The sequence below is a fragment of the Malaya genurostris genome, chromosome 2, assembly GCF_030247185.1.
Source record: "Malaya genurostris strain Urasoe2022 chromosome 2, Malgen_1.1, whole genome shotgun sequence".
NCBI lineage: Eukaryota > Metazoa > Arthropoda > Insecta > Diptera > Culicidae > Malaya > Malaya genurostris.
Window position 1 is genome coordinate 221,316,116 of NC_080571.1, and position 19,414 is coordinate 221,335,529.

At 36.1% G+C, this 19,414-nt stretch overlaps 1 protein-coding gene across 8 annotated transcripts in view; it reads left to right on the forward strand.

Moving 5' to 3' along the window:
• LOC131427694 (protein rolling stone) overlaps positions 1-19,414 on the forward strand; it is a 233,170-nt gene that overhangs the window by 12,251 nt on the left and 201,505 nt on the right. The window contains exon 1 of one of the 8 annotated variants that reach the window (XM_058591125.1): positions 5,502-6,532. The exons of the other annotated variants lie outside the window; for them this stretch is intronic. The gene's annotated coding sequence lies outside the window, so the exon portion shown is untranslated. Of the gene's footprint in view, positions 1-5,501; positions 6,533-19,414 lie in introns of those variants that run through there. 8 annotated transcript variants of the gene reach the window in all.

The window sequence follows — 19,414 nt, forward strand, 5'->3', positions numbered from 1 at the left end:
ACACAATACAAGTAGGTTTAGAATTTTCCCTACACAAAAATCTCAGAATTGCGGAAGCAAATAATGTCCTCATGGTAATAACCAAATCATATATATAATAGGGCTGAAAAGTCACCACTTGTGGCTGAATACCCAATTTAAATCGTAATAATTTAATTTTAACTCATATTCCAATAAATAGTTATTTAAAAAAAAAATGACTTTAAGCAAGTGAAATGGAAATGAAAACTCCCTACTACCATGTTAAAGAGGTGAAAACTCTCCAATATATTTTTGGTAAAATTGCAAGCTTAGGATTCAACTAAATTTACCACATCAAAAATCAGCAAAACTGTTACCTGTTACCATTCCATAGACAAATTTGTTACCATTCTGTCACACTAAATTGTTAACCCTAGTATAGAAAAACGAAATATTTCACACAGTTATTGAGTTGTTCATATTGGATTCAAGCTAATAAACAAGTAGGAAATTTATTGGAATATATCAAGAACTTTAACTCTGATATCCGTAATATTATCACTAGCACTTCATAATAAGTATTGAAAAGTCTGGCACGAATTCAAAATATAAGAAAACCAACAATGTTAAAATCAATAATATATTATGATTGTTATTATTATTATTAATATTTCATTATTATTTGAACTTTCTTGGAAAACAAATAACATCAGAAGTATGTTGAAGATAAGCAAACAAATCTATAATGGTTTCAATAACTATATTGAAAAATCTAAGCCAGACATGATAGAAAAATTTATCATAAACATTCCATGTCGGCTTCCGATTAAAACCGGATTTTGAATCCCGCTCACTCCAAACACTTTTTAAACAAATGTGTATTTTTAGCGGTGTTAAAGTGGCTGGTGTCAACTAGGAGATTGATAGTACCTATTATATTTCTCCGGACAAGGCCAGCCTAGAAGCCGTGCGGAATCCGGCGGAAAAAATTCAACCAAGAATAGATTCACTGTTTTCCAAGTCATAAAAGGCGATAATTGCAGGAGTTTCTTTTTTCCTTCAGTTGTCAGATTACGTTTTATACGTTTCACATCTGTTTACTACATTATCTCTTCATTCAACAAAGAGCTTTGTTAAAAAATATTTTGTCATGATATTACGACAATATGATCTCTCATCTATTTGCATGTAGCTTCTGATTTATCTCCGTTTTTTTCTTCCATGTTATTGCTAGCTTTAAAACATTACAAATTGAATGATAAAAATCAACTATAGCGAAGATCCGTTAATACTACACTTTTAATAACGTAGATCGGCGTGTTAAATAAATAGTAATAATTGTGCAGTAGTATATAAGGCCTCTAGTAACTAGTTCCTTAGACGATCTACGTTCGGGCCTGACCGATGCCGGTATTGATCAATGAATTCTGGGCTTCCCAGAACATGTACATTGAAACATGATTTGCCAGTTCCAAATCTGACCATCTAGAAATTCTCTCTTCAGTTAATCCCGATCAGTAACGGAGTAGCAACCAGGAGTGGTCGCTCAAGCTCAAATGTGATTTTTTATCGAAATTCTTTTCTTTCGCAGCACTTAAATCTGATTTTTTTTCAGAAGAAATAATATACAGATTTTTCTGTATTTGTGGCTGTTTTGCACGACATATTTCGAAATGATACCCATACTAGTATAAAGATGTAGCAAAGTCTTGGCATTACATTCCTTTTGTGGAATTTGGCCTTTCTGTTTCAACAGACTTCGCAGCCGATTCTTAGTGTGCAGAATCATTGCATGGCTAGTACTATGGATCCTACTGACACTAAGAACCCTTCCATCCAGGTCGGGGCTCAAACATACGACAACTGGCGTGTAAGACCAGCGTTCTATGCATTGAACCGCCAACCCGGGCAGTATAAAGATGTGGTCTACATAAATACTTTCATTTTCGCATTGCAAAAGACCGTTACCGTCGTAATTAAATGTGTGAGTGACGGAGAAAACTTTTTCAACTGCCATTTTGATGAATCTGTGGCACTGAAAAGTGCCTTCAATTATTACGAACAAACGGGGTTTGCATTTAAATTAGAGATGGTGCTTGGCGTGTACACTGATGACTTCAGCTGGCAGGCTTCTGGTGTGGTTTCGCTGTGTACCCGTCCCGATGTTACTTCGACAACCGTTGCTCGGAAAGTGAATGAAAAAGTGAAATATTCAGCTTTTATATCGATGAGGCAGCAGATATTTTGTTTTCATCCTCAGAACGCGATCTGATTGGCTGGTGCTGAAATGGGTCAAATTAGACAGGTTTTACCTATATATATATATATATATATATATATATATATATATATATATATATATATATATATATATATATATATATATATATATATATATATATATATATATATATATATATATATATATATATATATATATATATATATATATATATATATATATATATATATATATATATATATAAAATAGGTACAGAATTCGCTCAAAACTGCTCAAAACTTTAGAAAATTTTTCCGAGGCCCGAATTACATATACCAATCGATTCAGCTCTACAAACTGAGCAAATGTCCGTTTGTGTGTGTTTGTGTGTTGTCAACTAAGAGGTCGAAATCTCAGAGATGGTTGGACCGATTTTGATCAAACTAGTCGCGAATGAAAGATCTCCCCGTCACCCTGAACGCTATTGAATGGTTTTAGGATCGGATGTTTACTTTTTGAATTATACGAAGTTTTAAGTCAAAATTGTCACAATTGATCTTGAAAACAGAATATATTTTCAGACATAGATTCCGAACGATAAAACCTATCCAACAAGCCGTAGATTGTTAAAATCCGTACATTTTTAACGGAGATATCGAAATTTTTGTTTAAGCGACTTTTTCCCCTATTCCAGCAGTAGAAGTTTTAAGCGCTGTCTGGCAAAGAAATGCTTGGGAGCAACATAAAACACGAATTTTTATACTGTTACATACTTTTGTTTCCAAGTACCCAAAAGACTGTGTACAGCATGATATATTGCTCGAACCGATTTTAGCACGGTTCATTTTTGGCAACATAACCGTTCGAATATGCCTTATGTAAACCAGATGATGGCAGAATTTTCGAATTGAAAGCAATTCCATAATTATGTTGATTTAAACTACTTACAGCAATGAATGCTGGAAGAACATAACACCCATATACCATACGAATCAGTTCGTCGAGATCAGCAAAGTGCGTGTGTGACAAATAATTTCACTCAATTTTTTTCGGAGATGACTCAACCGTTTTCTACAAACTCAGATTCATATGAGAAGTCGTATACTACCAAACAAGGTTCCTGAATTGTGTTTGGTTCCGACCTCTGGTTCCGGAACTACAGGATGATATTTGAAACGAAATTAAAACTGTGTAACTCATTTTTCTCGAAGATGGCTGAACCGATCTAAGATTCAAATGAAATCTAAGAATCATCTAAGATTCAAATGAAAAGTTTTAAGATTCTATTAAACATCTTGTTTTTCAGTCAGATCCAACTTCCGGTTTCGGAGATACAGGGTGATTAGTATAAAAATGTCTATTTCACATAAATTAATCAGGTTTATCGGGTTAGCAGATTTGGATAGACGATAACCAAATAAACTTATTTTAGTTTTAGTGGTATTCAGTTTTCGATTCGGCATTTATTCAAAAATTTAATTCGCTATTCGATTTCTCAAAGATGTCTACAATGATTTTTAAACATTTTGAATCAAATGTAAACTATACAGCTACTCAGGTGAATTTGTCTGACGTCGGCTACACCGAATTTCGAATTCCGGTTCCAGTATCGAATCGTTTCTCAAAGCTCAATCGTTTTCTCAATAAAAGCCAAATCGAATTTCAGAAACAAAAGTGCAAATTAAATTAAATCCAATTTTATCCAATTTTGACTTCCGATTCTGGAATTGTAGGATGATGAATTTTTAAAATTCAAAGCGATATAGAAGATGACAATCCCGAAAAGCTTGGACACAAAAATTTTGCAATTAATTCGTTACATGGCCATACGAATCGGTTTGGGTTATGCTGGTTCCTGAATACCGGCTCTGGAAGTAACTTAAATTACCCTGAACTCTAAAGTGGAAATTACTTCGACATTTCATGGAATGTTTGATCGATTGTTACACTTTTAAATTCAAATTCGATTCGATTTGCAGTTTCGACATTACAGAGTAATGAGTGATTAAAATCTCAAATTGCCACTTAAAACGACGGACATTAGAATAATGTCATGAAAACTGAAACACCGAAGAATATTCATGCAAAAAACACATGCGGATTGATAAAAAAGGTATCATCTCACTGCTAGGTGGATTAAGCACGTTTTATTTAGCATGCTTTGTTCTGTTGTCCCGGAACCGGAAGTTGGATCTGAATGAAATTCAAATTGTTTCCATGGAACAACTGGACTTTTCATTTGATTCCAAGTTTGTACATGAAACAGACAAAAGAAGTCAAAATTAGTGCGGTAAAATTTCATTTTCAATCGAATGATATCAGATGAAAATGAAATTTATGGTTACTGTTCGTCAGTATATCGATACAAATTCAAATCACTTTTGCTGCCATTTCAAGTGAAGCTCCCAGAATTCATCGTCAGTTGAATAATCGTACCTAGTCATTAGAAGTTTTGCTAGTTTAGTTTCAAGTACCAAATAGTCTAGCTGCTTCATTGTCTTTGCTGTTGATAGTGAGCAAGTTCGAATCAATAGAATTATAAATGGAATAAAATATAAAAAATGGAAACTGAAGGAGGAAACTATTATTATTTGTGTATTCTGTAATTGATATTTCAGCTACCTGGTTTGCCTTTCATCTATTATCTTGAACCAATTCGAATGTTTACATAAACCGCATGATATTTTGTTACTTCAAGAGATCAACTGACGGTGGTTAAACTGAGCTTTGATTTGAAGAGAATCGATTGAAGAACTGAATGCTGCCGGTTCGGTACGTCAGCGAACATTGTGTGTGTGTCAGAGTGTAAAGTTTACTGCAGTAGAGAGATCGACAGTGTGTCTCACATTCGGTTTCAATTGTATTGAATGATGTTTTACTGAACTGGTCAAAATATGTGAATCTGAACTGACACGCGATACTTCGAAAGCGTAGTAATAAAAAGAAAACCCGAAAAGCGTTAAAGGGAACGTGCCTGCCGAACCATTCTAGTAATAGACGCTCATTTCTTCATATTTATTTATTACCCTTGACACAACAATTCTTGTTTACTCTGTCACTCGATTGAAACAACGTCATTGCGAAAAAATCAATGTTAATTTTTTTTCACGACAGAACATAGCCTAACCTATACTATGCGAATAGCAAAAAGTAAATGCAAAAGTGTCCGAGTAAATAGCAAAAAAAGTAATTAAACGGGGTGGTTCCGAATGTTGTTTTCGTTTTTTTTACGATTTACTCCAGACTTCATAGCGTGACCAGTGAATGAAATAATCAAAATAATGTCTAAAACAAATGAAATTTTGTAGTCGTTACTCAATTACTGAAAATTTTTATGGATGTTAATCTTATTTTTGAAATCTAGAAAACTACCATTCAACTAAAAGAAATATTCATTGACAAACATTTATACTGGGCAGAACCAAATTTGCTTTCATTGCAATGTTAATCAAAACACTAATCATTGAACATCGTAAAAACGAACGCTTGGCTGAACCAATTAACATGTCAAATTTCATCGTCCGACCGAAACACATACGCATTAGTTATCGAAAATAGTTGCAAGAGGAACGTCGACGAGCATCTTGGAGAAAATTTCCCATAGTCGAGCGGTGAAACAGGAATTCAGTTCGAAGCCGGCTACCGTAACGAAATGCATCTGATCCATTGCAGTCCACGGGGTTCGCGTGTAGTTCAAAACACTTACTGCGGCGGTGTTCGGTTCCGTTAGTGATCAATGCAATGGCCACGTGGAAGCGTAGTTTGATCTTGGGTCAACGATAACAACTCGAATTTGGTCAAATACCGAGAAGAATCGGTCTGGCTCTGGCTGCCGGTGTCTATCAAATTGATTTTAATTGTTTTTTGTGCAAAAAAAGAAACCTCACACACTGACATCCACTTGCGGAACCGGAGAAAAGCCCGTAGTCGATTTGTTCACTGATATTGCATGCCTGGTCAGTGCTGAATGTGCCTCAGTTCGGGGAAGATACACTGCGAGAGCATAGTTCTCGGTCGCGGCCAATTTTGCAATCTATAAATCTCTATCGCACTTCGGAAGGTATCACGGAAGGTCTCGCCTCTTCGCGTCAGTCAGTGTCAGTATCGATGTTGAAACCAACCGCCGGACAGACGGTTATCGGATGAAATTACCGTGACTAACGAGGAAGTGTCTCTCAGTTGATCAGAGTGATGTGGAAAAAATAAGTGCTCTAGTTTAGTGGGACCATTTTTGGTGTTAGTTTTTTTTTATTTGTGGCTGTGCATTTGCAACCGGTAACATCACCATCTCGCTGCTTCCCATCTTCCGTTATTTGGTTGATTTTGCATTTCCATTGTGCTTCTGTTTAGGTACGTATGTTAATTTATTTTCGCTCATTTTACTCTTTCCACCATCCTTCTTTCGGTCTGATTTACCTTCTTTAGAGTTTATTTTTTGCAAACTTCATTCACTCATTACACAGCAGGTGTTTTGTGAATTTTATCCAATTTCCTTTTTCGCCAATGTTCTACATGGGTTTATTTTTTTATTTTCGGTTTTAATCTACTGTCGTTTTGCTGGTCTGCTTTCGAACATCAGACAGGGAAGAATAATTACCTACCGCACATCTTGCGAATTACCGCGCACCATGATTCTTGTTTCACTCGGTGTGACGCATGACTTGATTCCAGGAAAAACTTACTTAGCCGAACCGGTGCTCAAAGAAGCAAACCAAAGGGAAACTATAGAATCGTTCAACGTTGGTGTGATTGTACCGGTGGCAATTAGGTGCCTTACTCCGGGCCCACCGAAAGTTTGCTGGAAAGTGCAAAAGAAAGACGGCGGCTATGATGCAATAGTTGAAAATTCACCAGGAATGGATTAATTGCAACTGTGCAGAGATGGTTCTGGTAGAAGACTGTTTCCGAAAGCCTTTCTAGTCATGGAAGAATTCATTCCATACAAGCACGAAACGAAAATGAAAGCTGTCATTTTCAATGACACACACAATGCTCATGAAACGATGTCAACCTTGAAATTTTGAACGTCATGGAAGGGTTCTTGGCAATTTTTAGACGTTTTTGGGGGAGTACGTAACACAAGGATGCAAGCCGGATGAAGCATAATAATGAAATAAATATACTCTAAAACTAGAATGTTCCAGTTGACTGTCTGTTTGTTTGGGTCAGACAATAATAATAAAATAAACGAATTTTATAAATAGTTAAAATAACTAAAAATGTCATTTATCGATCGTTTTCCATACAGCCTATCTGACTTCAATTCTGTTCCTCGTTTATGAAGTCAAAAAATATATTCCTTCCGAGAAACAAAAGACACTCCAAAAGTTAAAACCTTAAATTCAGCCGTATTGACGGGAATACAAATACATTTGCGACGCTTCTTTCACACATCCGAATAGTTTATTGATTGTGTAGACTATATTCCTTCGTTTCGAGCCAGAATGGATCCATCTAAAAAACAGTGGAAGATTCTATCAAGAATTTCTTTTTCAAACTTGTGTAAAATTAGAAACCCTCTTTGTGTATAAACTAACATAACCTTTTCAATTTGTAAACAGTTATGTCAAATAATAAGATTTTTTCTACTTATTTTGTATCGCACTAAATGACGGTTTTGAGTGACATTATTTGACACATACTAACACACATACATACATACATACATACATATACTTGCAAAAACATTTCTCAGCGCGATGAACTGTGTCGAATGGTATAGGATTCTAGTCAACTTTTCATGTGATTGCAAAACCTTTCTATTTGAGAAAGGCAAAAATTATACTTTTATAAAACATCATCGTTCTCATGATTATGTGATAATACTAACAAGTGGGTACAAATTGTATGAAAGAAAATATCAATATGTTTTCTAAAATTTATTCTGATGGAAATGGAAAGATGTAATATAATGCAAGATAGTAAAAAGAAATGATAGCCAATTACATTAAAAAAAACAATTTTTAATCCACCTAATGATAATGCTTTTCTCTTTCATCGAAACAGCTTAATAAAAAAGATTTTTGCCTTTCTATAAGAATAATTTCTAACAATAATTTGGGCTCATTTTTGACACCGGTGTATCCAGGTTGATTCGAGTAGTTCGCAAAAGTATGCTTCAGCGTTTATGTCACATATTCGGCATCATTTCTCAAACCAAACGCTTGACATTTGCGTTGCCTTTTTGTATGAGCCATGTGATGCTAATCTAAAAAACCCTTCTTAATCCACCTAGTGGTGTGATAATGCCTTTCTCTTCTTTCATAACAGTCTCATGAAAATATGTTTCATACATTTATAAAATAATTTTAGACGCCGATTGATTCAGATTGATTCGAGTAGTTCACAAAAGCATGCTTCATTGTTTATGTCACACAGTCAGCATCATTTTTCCAAACTAGTGCTTGACATTTGCGATGCCTATTTGTATGAGAACAGTGATGCTAATCCAAAAAAAGCCTTCTTAGTCCACTTAGTGAAATTTTCATATATCTTGAAAAATCACCATAGGGGGGAGTACATGAAATTTTCGAAATCGAAAAAAAATTTTTGATGCCAAAAGGCTTAGAATTGCATGAAACGTCGAGATTTAGTGTCATCTCGAAAAAAAATTTTTTTGAAAAAATCGACTTTTTGGGACTTAGAAAAAATATGAAAATTTTTCTAAGTCCCAGAAAGTTGATTTTTTCAAAAAAAATTTTTTTTGAGATGACACTAAATTTCGATGTTTTATGCAGTTTTAAGAGTTTTGGCATCAAAAAAAATTTTCGATTTTGGAAATTTCATGTACTCCCCCCTATGGTGATTTTTCAAGATCGAAAATTGTCAAACCTTTACCACCGGGCAGCACCCCTTAAGCATGTCCGATTTAGGTCAAATTTTGCATGAAGGCTTTTTTCGAGGTGCTTAAACTTTTGAGCACTAGAACTTAACGAAAATAGAGGTGATCCCAAAATTTTGGCACCCTTATATATATAAGAGCGGTAAAAATCAACGTGTTTTGTCGGTTACGTCACTTATACAATCATATATCAGGAACCAAAAGTCACAACCATTTGATCTTCGAACTTGATCAATGGCCCGGCAGTAGCTTTCAAACGAGCCCAAGTTTGTTAAAATCGGATCAGCCATCTCTGAGAAAATTGAGCGCGTTCAAATACAACGCTTTTTGTCGGTTACGTCACTTATACAATCATATCTCCGGAACTAAAAGTCACAGCCATTTGATCTTCGAAGTCGATCAATGGTCCGATAGTAGCTTTCAAACGAGCCCAAGTTTGTTAAAATCGGTTCAGCCATCTCTGAGAAAATTGAGCGCGTTCAAATACAACGCTTTTTGTCGGTTACGTCACTTATACAATCATATCTCCGGAACCAAAAGTCACAGCCATTTGATCTTCGAACTTGATCAATGTTCCGACAGTAGCTTTCAAACGAGCCCAAGTTTGTTCAAATCGGTTCAGCCATCTCTGAGAAAATTGAGCGCGTTCAAATATCTTCGAAAAGTGCACACACATACACCTATACACACACACACACACACACACACACACACACACACACACACACACACACACACACACACACACACACACACACACACACACACACACACACACACACACACACACACACACACACACACACACACACACACACACACACACACACACACACACACACACACACACACACACACACACACACACACACACACACACACACACAGACATTTTCCGATCTCGACGAACTGATTCGAATGGTATATAACACTATGGGTCTCCGAGGCTCCGTTCGAAAGTCGGTTTTTCCAGCAATTCTAATACCTTTCTATAGAGAAAGGCAAAAATCCTTCTTAATCTACCTAGTGGTGTGATAATGCCTTTCTTTTCTTTCATAACAGTCTCATGAAAATATATTTCATACTTTTATTATATAATTTCAGATACTAATTTTGACACCAATTGATTCAGATTGATTAGAATAGTTCACAAAAGCATGCTTCAGTGTTTATGTCACACAGTCAGCATCATTTTTCCAAACTAGTGCTTGACATTTGCGTTGCCTATTTGTATGAGAACAGTGATGCTAAAAAAAGCCTTTTCAGTCCACGTAGTGGAATTTTCATATATCTTGAACCACCATAGGAAGGGATACATGAAATTTTCGAAATCGAAAAAAAAAATTTTGATGCCAATAGCCTTAGAATTGCATGAAACGTCGAGATTTAGTGTCATCTCGAAAAGATTTTTTTTTGAAAAAATCGACTTTTTGGGACTATCAAAATTTTTCTAAGTCCCAGAAAGTTGATTTTTTCAAAAAATTTTTTTTGAGTTGACACTAAATTTCGATGTTTCATGCAGTTTCAAGAGTTTCGGCATCAAAAAAAATTTTCGATTTTGGAAATATCATGTACTCCCCTATGGCGCTTTTTCAAGATCGAAAATTTTCAAACTTTAACCGCCGGGCAGCACCCCTTGCTTCTCCGATTTAGCTCAAATTTTGCATGAGGACATTTTTCAAGATGCTTAAACTTTTGAGTACTAGAGCTTTGCGAAATTAGAGGTGATCCCTAAAAAATTAGAGGTGATCCCGGTAAAAATCAACGTGTTTTGTCGTTGACGTCACTTAAACCAAAAGTCACAGCCATTTGATCTTCGAACTTGATCAATGTCCCGACAGTAGCTTTCAAACGAGCCCAAGTTTGTTAAAATCGGTTCAGCCATCTCTGAGAAAATTGAGCGCGTAAAAATACAACGCTTTTTGTCGGTTACGTCACTTATACAATCATATTTCCGGAACCAAAAGTCACAGCCATTTGATCTTCGAAGTCGATCAATGGCCCGTTTGTAGCTTTCAAACGAGCCCAAGTTTGTTAAAATCGGTTCAGCCATCTCGAAGAAAATTGAGCGCGTTCAAATATCTTCTAAAAGTGCACACACACACACACACACACACACACACACACACACACACACACACACACACACACACACACACACACACACACACACACACACACACACACACACACACACACACACACACACACACACACACACACACACACACAGAAATTCTAATACCTTTCTATAGAGAAAGGCAAAAATCACCATAGGCGGTACATGAACTTTTCGACATCAAAAAGTTATTTTTTATGGCAAAAGTCTTAAAATTGCATGAAACGTCGAGTTTTAGTGTCATCTCGAAAAAAAAAATCTGAATAAGTCGACTTTCTGGGACACTAAATCCCGACGTTTCATACAATTCTTAGACTTTTGATATCTGAAAAAAGTTTTCGATTTCGGAATTTTCAAGATCGAAAATTTTCACAGCTTAATCGCCGGGTAACACCTTTTACCAGTATCCGATTTAACTCAAATTTTACATGGGTACTTTTTTCGAGGTTCTTAAACTTTTCAACACTACCGCTTTACGAAATTAGAGGTGATCCCAAAATATTGGCATCCTTATATATGTTAGAGTGGTAAAAACAACGTGTTTTACGTCATTTATATCATCATAGCTCCGGAACGAAAAGTCGCAGTCTTTTGATCTTTGAACGTGATCAATGACCCAATAGTAGTTTTCAAATGAGCATAAGGTTGTTGAAATTGAATAAGCCATCTCTGAGAAAATTAAAGTTAAAAGGTGCACACACATGAACACACACAGACATTTTCCGATGTCGTAAAGCTGAATCAATTGGTATATAACACTATGGGTCTCCGAGGCTCCGTTCGATAGTCGGGGTTTTCCAGCAATTCTAATACCTTTCTATAGAGAAAGGAAAACGCTACCTTTAAACAAGAAGTAGCTTCCATTTTCAGATTCTATTCAATGACTTTATTATTTCGTTGCGCTTTAATTTCTTATCATTTTCAAACACGGAGTTTCAAAACAGAACTTTGATCTCCCGAAACAGATTTACAGATTTTCCTCCTGAAAAATATAGATTTAAAGGTGCCAACCTAGCACGTTATACGAAATCGAACGAAGCACGCTGCGTGCGGAGCAAAGGCGATGGTGTTTTCTTCTTCCGTACCAGCACGTACCGATGCGTACCGGCTTTGCATCGTCATTTTATATGACGGTTTGAAAGTGTTGATACTCATCGCCCTATAATTTCGGAAACGAAAGTCGGATAAAATTGCACAGTATCTTTTAAGACAATGAGAGCTTTAATTTGAAGCAAGATTAGTGAAAATTGGTTTGTTCATTGCTGAGAAATCAACTTGAGATCCGTTTTTGGAGCTTTTCGTCACTACTATCTGTGCGCTTTTTTAATTTGCTCTCTGGGAGAGTGATAGAACTTTCATCGTGAATATCTCTTGTTGTATCTAAGGGCATATTCAGTAGTGTTCTAGTTCTAGATGCATAATTTATGCCAGTTACAAAATTTAAATCTGAATTTTATAACAAGAAAAACTGGCAGCCCCAGCTGTGTTTTACTCGTGTTTTAAATATACAAAAAATAGAACGGCATCGTAGACCAGTTTTATATTTGACAGAAGAACTGGTCGAATAAATAAAACTAGAACGGCTTGATGGGGATACGTTTGTTCCAGTTTCTGCTCTATTATAGATCTTCGAACTTCTAGCTGCTGAATTTGCTCTAACGTATCAGCATAATTTTTTGCTACATGTCATCGGAAATATATAATTCATGATAAAAATTTTGGTTGTATGGAATAATCACTAATAATATATGGTATCAACAAGTGTCAAAGAGACAGAGTGTTTGATTTTCTTATCCCAGCAACGAGTAGTAAGCGACATTTCATTTCTGCGTTAGATTTTTTGTCATAATTTTGAAAGTTTATAGTTTAGTGATTTGTTGAGAGACTGTAATAATCTAACTACTAATAAAGTCTAATTTTTTAAATTTAAACATGCATTTCAACAACACTAAGGTGTTTCAATAGTACAACATTCAATGATTTGTTTTAGTGTTGTTAAGACGTAAAGCTGGCTTGAGCTAAAATCTTGAAATTTGATCAGAGTCTAATGGGGAAAACACATCGAAAAAAGGCATGCATATGCAACTATGTAATGAAAACCGCGAAAATGTTACCGCATAGACGGAACTCGATTCCGGGGCTACCACACATCAGCTAAGATAATCAAATAGATGATGACGCTGAAATACCCCATAAGCAGCAAAAGAGACAAAAGCAAAATCACAAATCAGCATCTGACGGTACAGTAGATGTGAAGATAGATTTGTGATGCGGTGTGTTTTGTTTTTTTTTCAGTTGGATGTGTTTTCATAGAGATAGGACTATAATAGAATGCTGTGGCGGCCAAGTAAAGCGAAGCATACTTGGTTCTTTTACCCAATTGGGCTGTTTCTTCATTCATGGGTATAAAGGATGAACATTTAAACTTTTTCCCATTAAAACATACGGAAGAGCAACACTGAAGACTTCACGCTTTAGAAATGAAACGTCCAGCAGAATTGTACCGAGGAATTACTGCAAAACCACACCAAAGGTCTGCCAAAAATTAACCCTGCCTGTTATAATGAAGCGAGCAAAGGAATTTTGCATAACATTGATTTGGGTTTCCAGTTTGCAGCAGTGGAAGTCGTCAAAGCTTGATGGAAGCACTGTTCTTCAGAATACCGCTGCGCAGCTAAGTTGTCCGGAATTTGAATTGGAATTCATTGTGAGTTCCAAATGAATTCCGAATCAAATGCGCATACCGTTTCTGTCTGCCTAAATGCAGATCCCATAGGTCATTGCAATTAAAGACCTTTTTCAGTACCACAGACCATCATGAAGAATTATTTTTAATTTTTTCTATTCCTCGCCGAATTTTTCAAAATGGAAGTTTAGGCAATGTTCGCAGTGTTGATGTGGAATACATCTTTTATATACTAGCCGTTGAGAGTCGTTTCGAAATATGCCGCGCGAAAAGGAAAGAATCTTCTTCGGTAGTTCATAAAGAAATATTGTATTGTTTATGAAATTCATAAACAACTGAGAATCCTGAAAATTGCGTAATCTATCATCGATAAAATCTTCGGAAATGTCTTCATATGGGAATGGAACGGGGATGCCGAAAATTAAAAATTATATCAATGGTAGAAGTCACGAATCTAGGTTCTGGATACAAGGAAAAATATTGTTCAAAGAATAATCTAATTATTTGTGAAACAACTCCAATTTAAGTATTTATTATTTTGGATAACGCATTCGTTCCTGTGAAAAATTATATATATTATTTTCTATAATTTCCTTGTGTTATCATATTTGATATTGGACTTATATTATTATATTTAGCAAGCCAATGTTATTCGTATTCACATCAATCCGGTTATGTATCAGATGTTACCCACTCACCCTTTAAAGCAGTTGTAAAGTGTTGCACTCTGTAACATTGCAAATCGGTTGCCAACTCAGTTGCTGCAGAAGGTCAAACTCGGTTTCGAAATGTAGTACTCTAAGGTTTTCCTTTTTAAGCAGTGCTACTTTTATAAGTCAAACCAAATATATTCCACCACCACCGTGCATTGCATTTCAGCCCGGAAGCAAACACCACATGACCAAATACATCAGTGGAAATCTATTCAAACTCCCAAAATGTGGCTGCATAAACCAACAAGTGAATTAGCGCCACAATGGACTAACGGACTGGAGCTTGTTGCAATTGTTATCCATTGACTGGGAAACCTGGTATGGCATCTTTCCGGTTCCCAACACACACACAGAGTGTGTACTTCAACTCGCTACATTCTGACTGCACGAGTACTGCAACGCCATGTCATATTTGTGAGAATTCCAAACATCAGCAAAGAGCTTGTTTCATTCCTGTTGGAAGCACTTGAATAAGATACACGCTCAGTATGAAAAAGTCTGTGCGATGTGTGAACTATTATTTGATTTTTTGAAACTTTTATACCCAAACGAAGATAGTTTAAATTTTTCATTTTGATTATACAAAACGTGAATTTGTATAATATACGCAGACATAATAAACAAGTTCTGCATTTATGTTCTTTTTGATAAAAATGATATGCTCATAAATGTATGTTCCTTTTGAGAAACGAATACACCAACCCAACCAATCAATCGCACAAAACAGGGGCGGGTGTCACGCAGAGAAACTTCCTCTTTCCATCATAAAGGTGATGATTTGGAAGCACTTTGGCGGTTTGTTAGTTCTACTGCTACTGCTGCACAACTGACAGAAGACAGCAGAGCTCTACTCACTCTCAGCAGGAGAAAAAAAGGCACCCCCGGCTGTTGGGGAGAAAAGTTCCTTAATTAGCATTCCGAATCCAGGCCAAGGCTGTGGTCTGTGCACGAAGCATCCGACTGGGGAGCACACGGCGAAGGGTAAACGCTGGGGCCGGGTACCGAAGGGCAAACCGTGTGATGAACAGCGTCAAGTTTCAAACTTGCTCTGCCGGAAAGTTGTCTTAATTTTAAATGGAAAAATGTACCGATTGCTTAATAGATGCTGAGCGTAAACAGACTTTGCACAGTTCCATAAACACAGTTTAATTATGTTAACCGAAGCTTCGAGAACTCGTTCATGCAAACATTTAACGTTATCTACCAGAAAAAAAGTTAAACTTGAAAAACTAAATGAAAGTTGAAAGAGGAATGATGAAAATTATGACAGAGCGTAGGCGTTGGCTTGCAAATTGTAACTAACGGCTCATGAAATGCTAAATTAAAACAGCTCTCAACTTCGAATAAAAATCTAAACCGCTGAACTTTGTATGTATATTCTCGAAACTCGAAAGTTTGAACTTGATCATTGGTCACATTCTGAAAAAAATGCTGATAGAAAAAAGCCACTATTGGTCGGTTACGTCACTTTTCCGGAAACCGGAAGCATTCGCAATTCGATCTTCAAACTTTATCAATGACCCAATAGTAGCTTTAAAAAGAGCCTAGGGTTGCAGAAATTTGATCAACTATCACTGAACTATTTTATCACTTACATCCCCGAAACCGGAAATTACGATCATTTGATCTTTGAACTTGATCCACAATCAAGAAATTAGTTTCAAAAGAAACTAAGTTCATAGATATTGATTAGGCGATCTCCGAGAAAAGTGAGCGGAGAGAATAATCTTTGAAAAGCACACATACAGAAATTTTCCGATCTAGTCGAAGAATATATAAAACTAGGGGTCTCCGGGGCTCTGGTCAAAAGTCGAATTTTCCACAAATTATAATACGTTTCTAAAGAGAATGGCATAAAGAGTGATCAACTCTTTATGCAATGTAACTAAACTTTGTCTCCTTACGTTTTAACAGCAAAATGCAGTGCAGATTGTGTGTGCACTGTTTTTCTCGCGAACTTCTTCTAACTTTGTTTCAGTCTTGTTAAGACATTGAGCCATCTTGAGCTGGTTTTAAATTTGATCCGTATCTCACGGATAATGGAAACCGCGAAAGTGTTACCACAGAAACGGGACTCAAACCCGTAGCTAGCTCCTAACCGGGAAAATTGTTTTGCCAATGAAGAGTAGTTTACTTCAGATTAAAACATATGAAAAGAAAACTCGATTTGTTAGAAGAACCAAGCATGCTTCACTTTCCTTGGTCACCACAACATACAATTCAGTATTATCTCTATGGAAATACATTGAACAGAAACCAAGCACACACCGCGACACAAACCGATCATTGCTATTCTGCTTAGCCGTCAGCTAGATGTTTTCCATCAGCAGCAAAAGAGACAAAAACAAAAATTTAAATCAGTGGCTGGCAGTGGTGGCCAAGGAAAGCGAAGCATGCTTGGTTCTTTCAAGTCAATTGGGCTTCCTCTTCGTGTGTTTTCTTCTTGAAGTTTCACTCATAAATAGGGAAAACATCAATTTTACTATATACATCTTGTAATCTGACTTTGAAAATATTCAGAAAAGTAGTGCTAAGAGTAATACAAAAGCACGTGTTCGATGTCCTTCGAATTTAAAAAGAAGCTTGCTGAAATGATATTTGCATCGAATGATGAGGTCATCGTTGAGACTGAGGCGTTTTTTTAGACTAAGCAGAAATCGTGGTATAAAAGTGATGCTGAAATGTATGAATGTCGAATTACTCTTCAAAGAGAATACATTGATGAATAATATCCAAAATTGGAAGCAAAAGTGCTGTTTCCTTTGTTGAACTGGTGACTTTGAGACCGACTTGTGGCATTAGATAGAAGCAACAAATTGGAATTTGTTTGTCGTCATCATCGTCGTTCACACTTTTCTTCAAACAGCATCATATATCAAAACACTTCGCTCTTAACCAGATCATTTTCATACATTACGATTCGTTCGGGGAACATGGATCCAAGCTTCGGTTGCAGCATCGAGGTAGTTGCAAAAATGTGAAAAAATATGCTTCATCGTTTTCGTGATATCTGTGACGCTTTTTTGACGAGTAAAGATTATGCGCCACTCCCGGAAATTTATGATTCCCAACTTACTAATCTAATGATCTAGCGGGAAACTCCAACGACGTTAGTTTTTCCCACTATTTCGGGATAATGAATGAGCAAAACAAATGTTGACTATCCTCTGATAAACTGAACCACTAAACGATAAATGGCAACAAAAACTAGAGAACTCACTAAATAATTATTTTCCATACAATAACCATGCGTTTTGTAACAAAAATTAAGGCTAGTTATAAAAAATTATTCAAAAAAAGCAAAACTTGCTCAAAGTGAATTCTAGAATCTTATGTTGGGAGAATCACAAACTTTGCGTTATTCTGGGAAAAATTTTGTGAATCTTGCTTCTGTTAAGAATTCATACACAAACACAAATAAACATACTTTGTTAATTTACACATATTTGGAGCAGGAAATTGAAAAAAAAGTTATATCACAGTTTTGTTGTGAATACAACTTAGTTTACTATGGGGCCCCTACTCAAAATTTACCCTCTGATAAGTTTTTGATCACGAATATTTCTTGTTGTATCTAACGGTAAAGCAAGTGCATCATTCCGATTGGTTCAGGTCCAGAGCTCAGCTTCAGTATCAAAAATTCAGTTTAGTATTAAATCAATTGCGGGACGTTCGCAGAGCCAGTTTCCCTTCAAAGGAGATTGATTGCCTCATCCTGCTGCTGGTCGCTTGCATTGGAGTAAAATACAACGAAATGTGAACAACGATAGAGAACATTATCCAAACCATTCCTTCTAATGGCTCCAAATGTTATCTAAAGAACTATAAAGATTACTTCTTTGCAAATTGGAGCTAAAAATCATCAGTTTAGTGCAAATAATTTGATTAGCTTTGTGCACTTTTTGCAGAATAAAGCTAGCATTTGACTGCATCGGGTTGAAAAAAAACGCTCCGAACAGTGTTCAATATCGTAGAGAATTTAACAATTTTACCCTTCTGAATGCCAAAAATGAATCCCGTGCAGCCGAAATAAAATAAACGACATCAAAATTCTGTACGTTGCTATTTTGTGGCCGTACGGATCGTCAATTTGTTAAAAAGCTACAAACAAAATCACGTACACTTTACCAACATAGCTTTAGTATTGAATCAATTCTCACAGGAAGAAGTTCCGCTGTGAGACGTTCGCAGAGCCAATCGAAAGCGATTTTCACATTCTGCTGCTGGTCGTTTGCAATGGAGCAAAATACAACGAAAAGTGAACAACGACGGGGAGAATTACGCAAAATCAGCCCTTCTAATGGCTCCCCCTTCTAACTGCATGACACGAAGCCTCTCTATACCTACAAAAGCAGAACGGCTATGGAATGAAATGCGAGATGTGGAGCAACGATCAAAACCGTTGGCCGTGATAGAGGAATCAAGAGAATGACACCATTATGGAATGTTGTGATTGGTTCGTGAAAACATAAGTCGTTTCAAACCAGATTTACAATAGAGTAATATTGAAATGCTGAGACGACGTTGCAATACACGTTTAAGTTAAATGTTTCTAAATCAATTGGCAGTTAAATCCGATAAATTCATCAACAAATTACTACATTATAGGCGTTCAAAATAAGGACAGAATAAGATTACGCGACTAGTTTTTGTATTTTTTTTACTTTTCTCTTCGCTATAAGGTGACGAAGTATAGTAAGGAGAAAAGCATTTCTAATGCTAAAAACAAATTAATATTCAATTCACAAGTACTCCGTTTTTGTTCTGGGCGGCATTTTGTCTCCAGATAGGTAATTATATACTCTACCAGTCATACATCAAAAGAAGACACTTCATAAGGCTTCTTTCGTGCCGATAGTTTTTTCTTTTTATA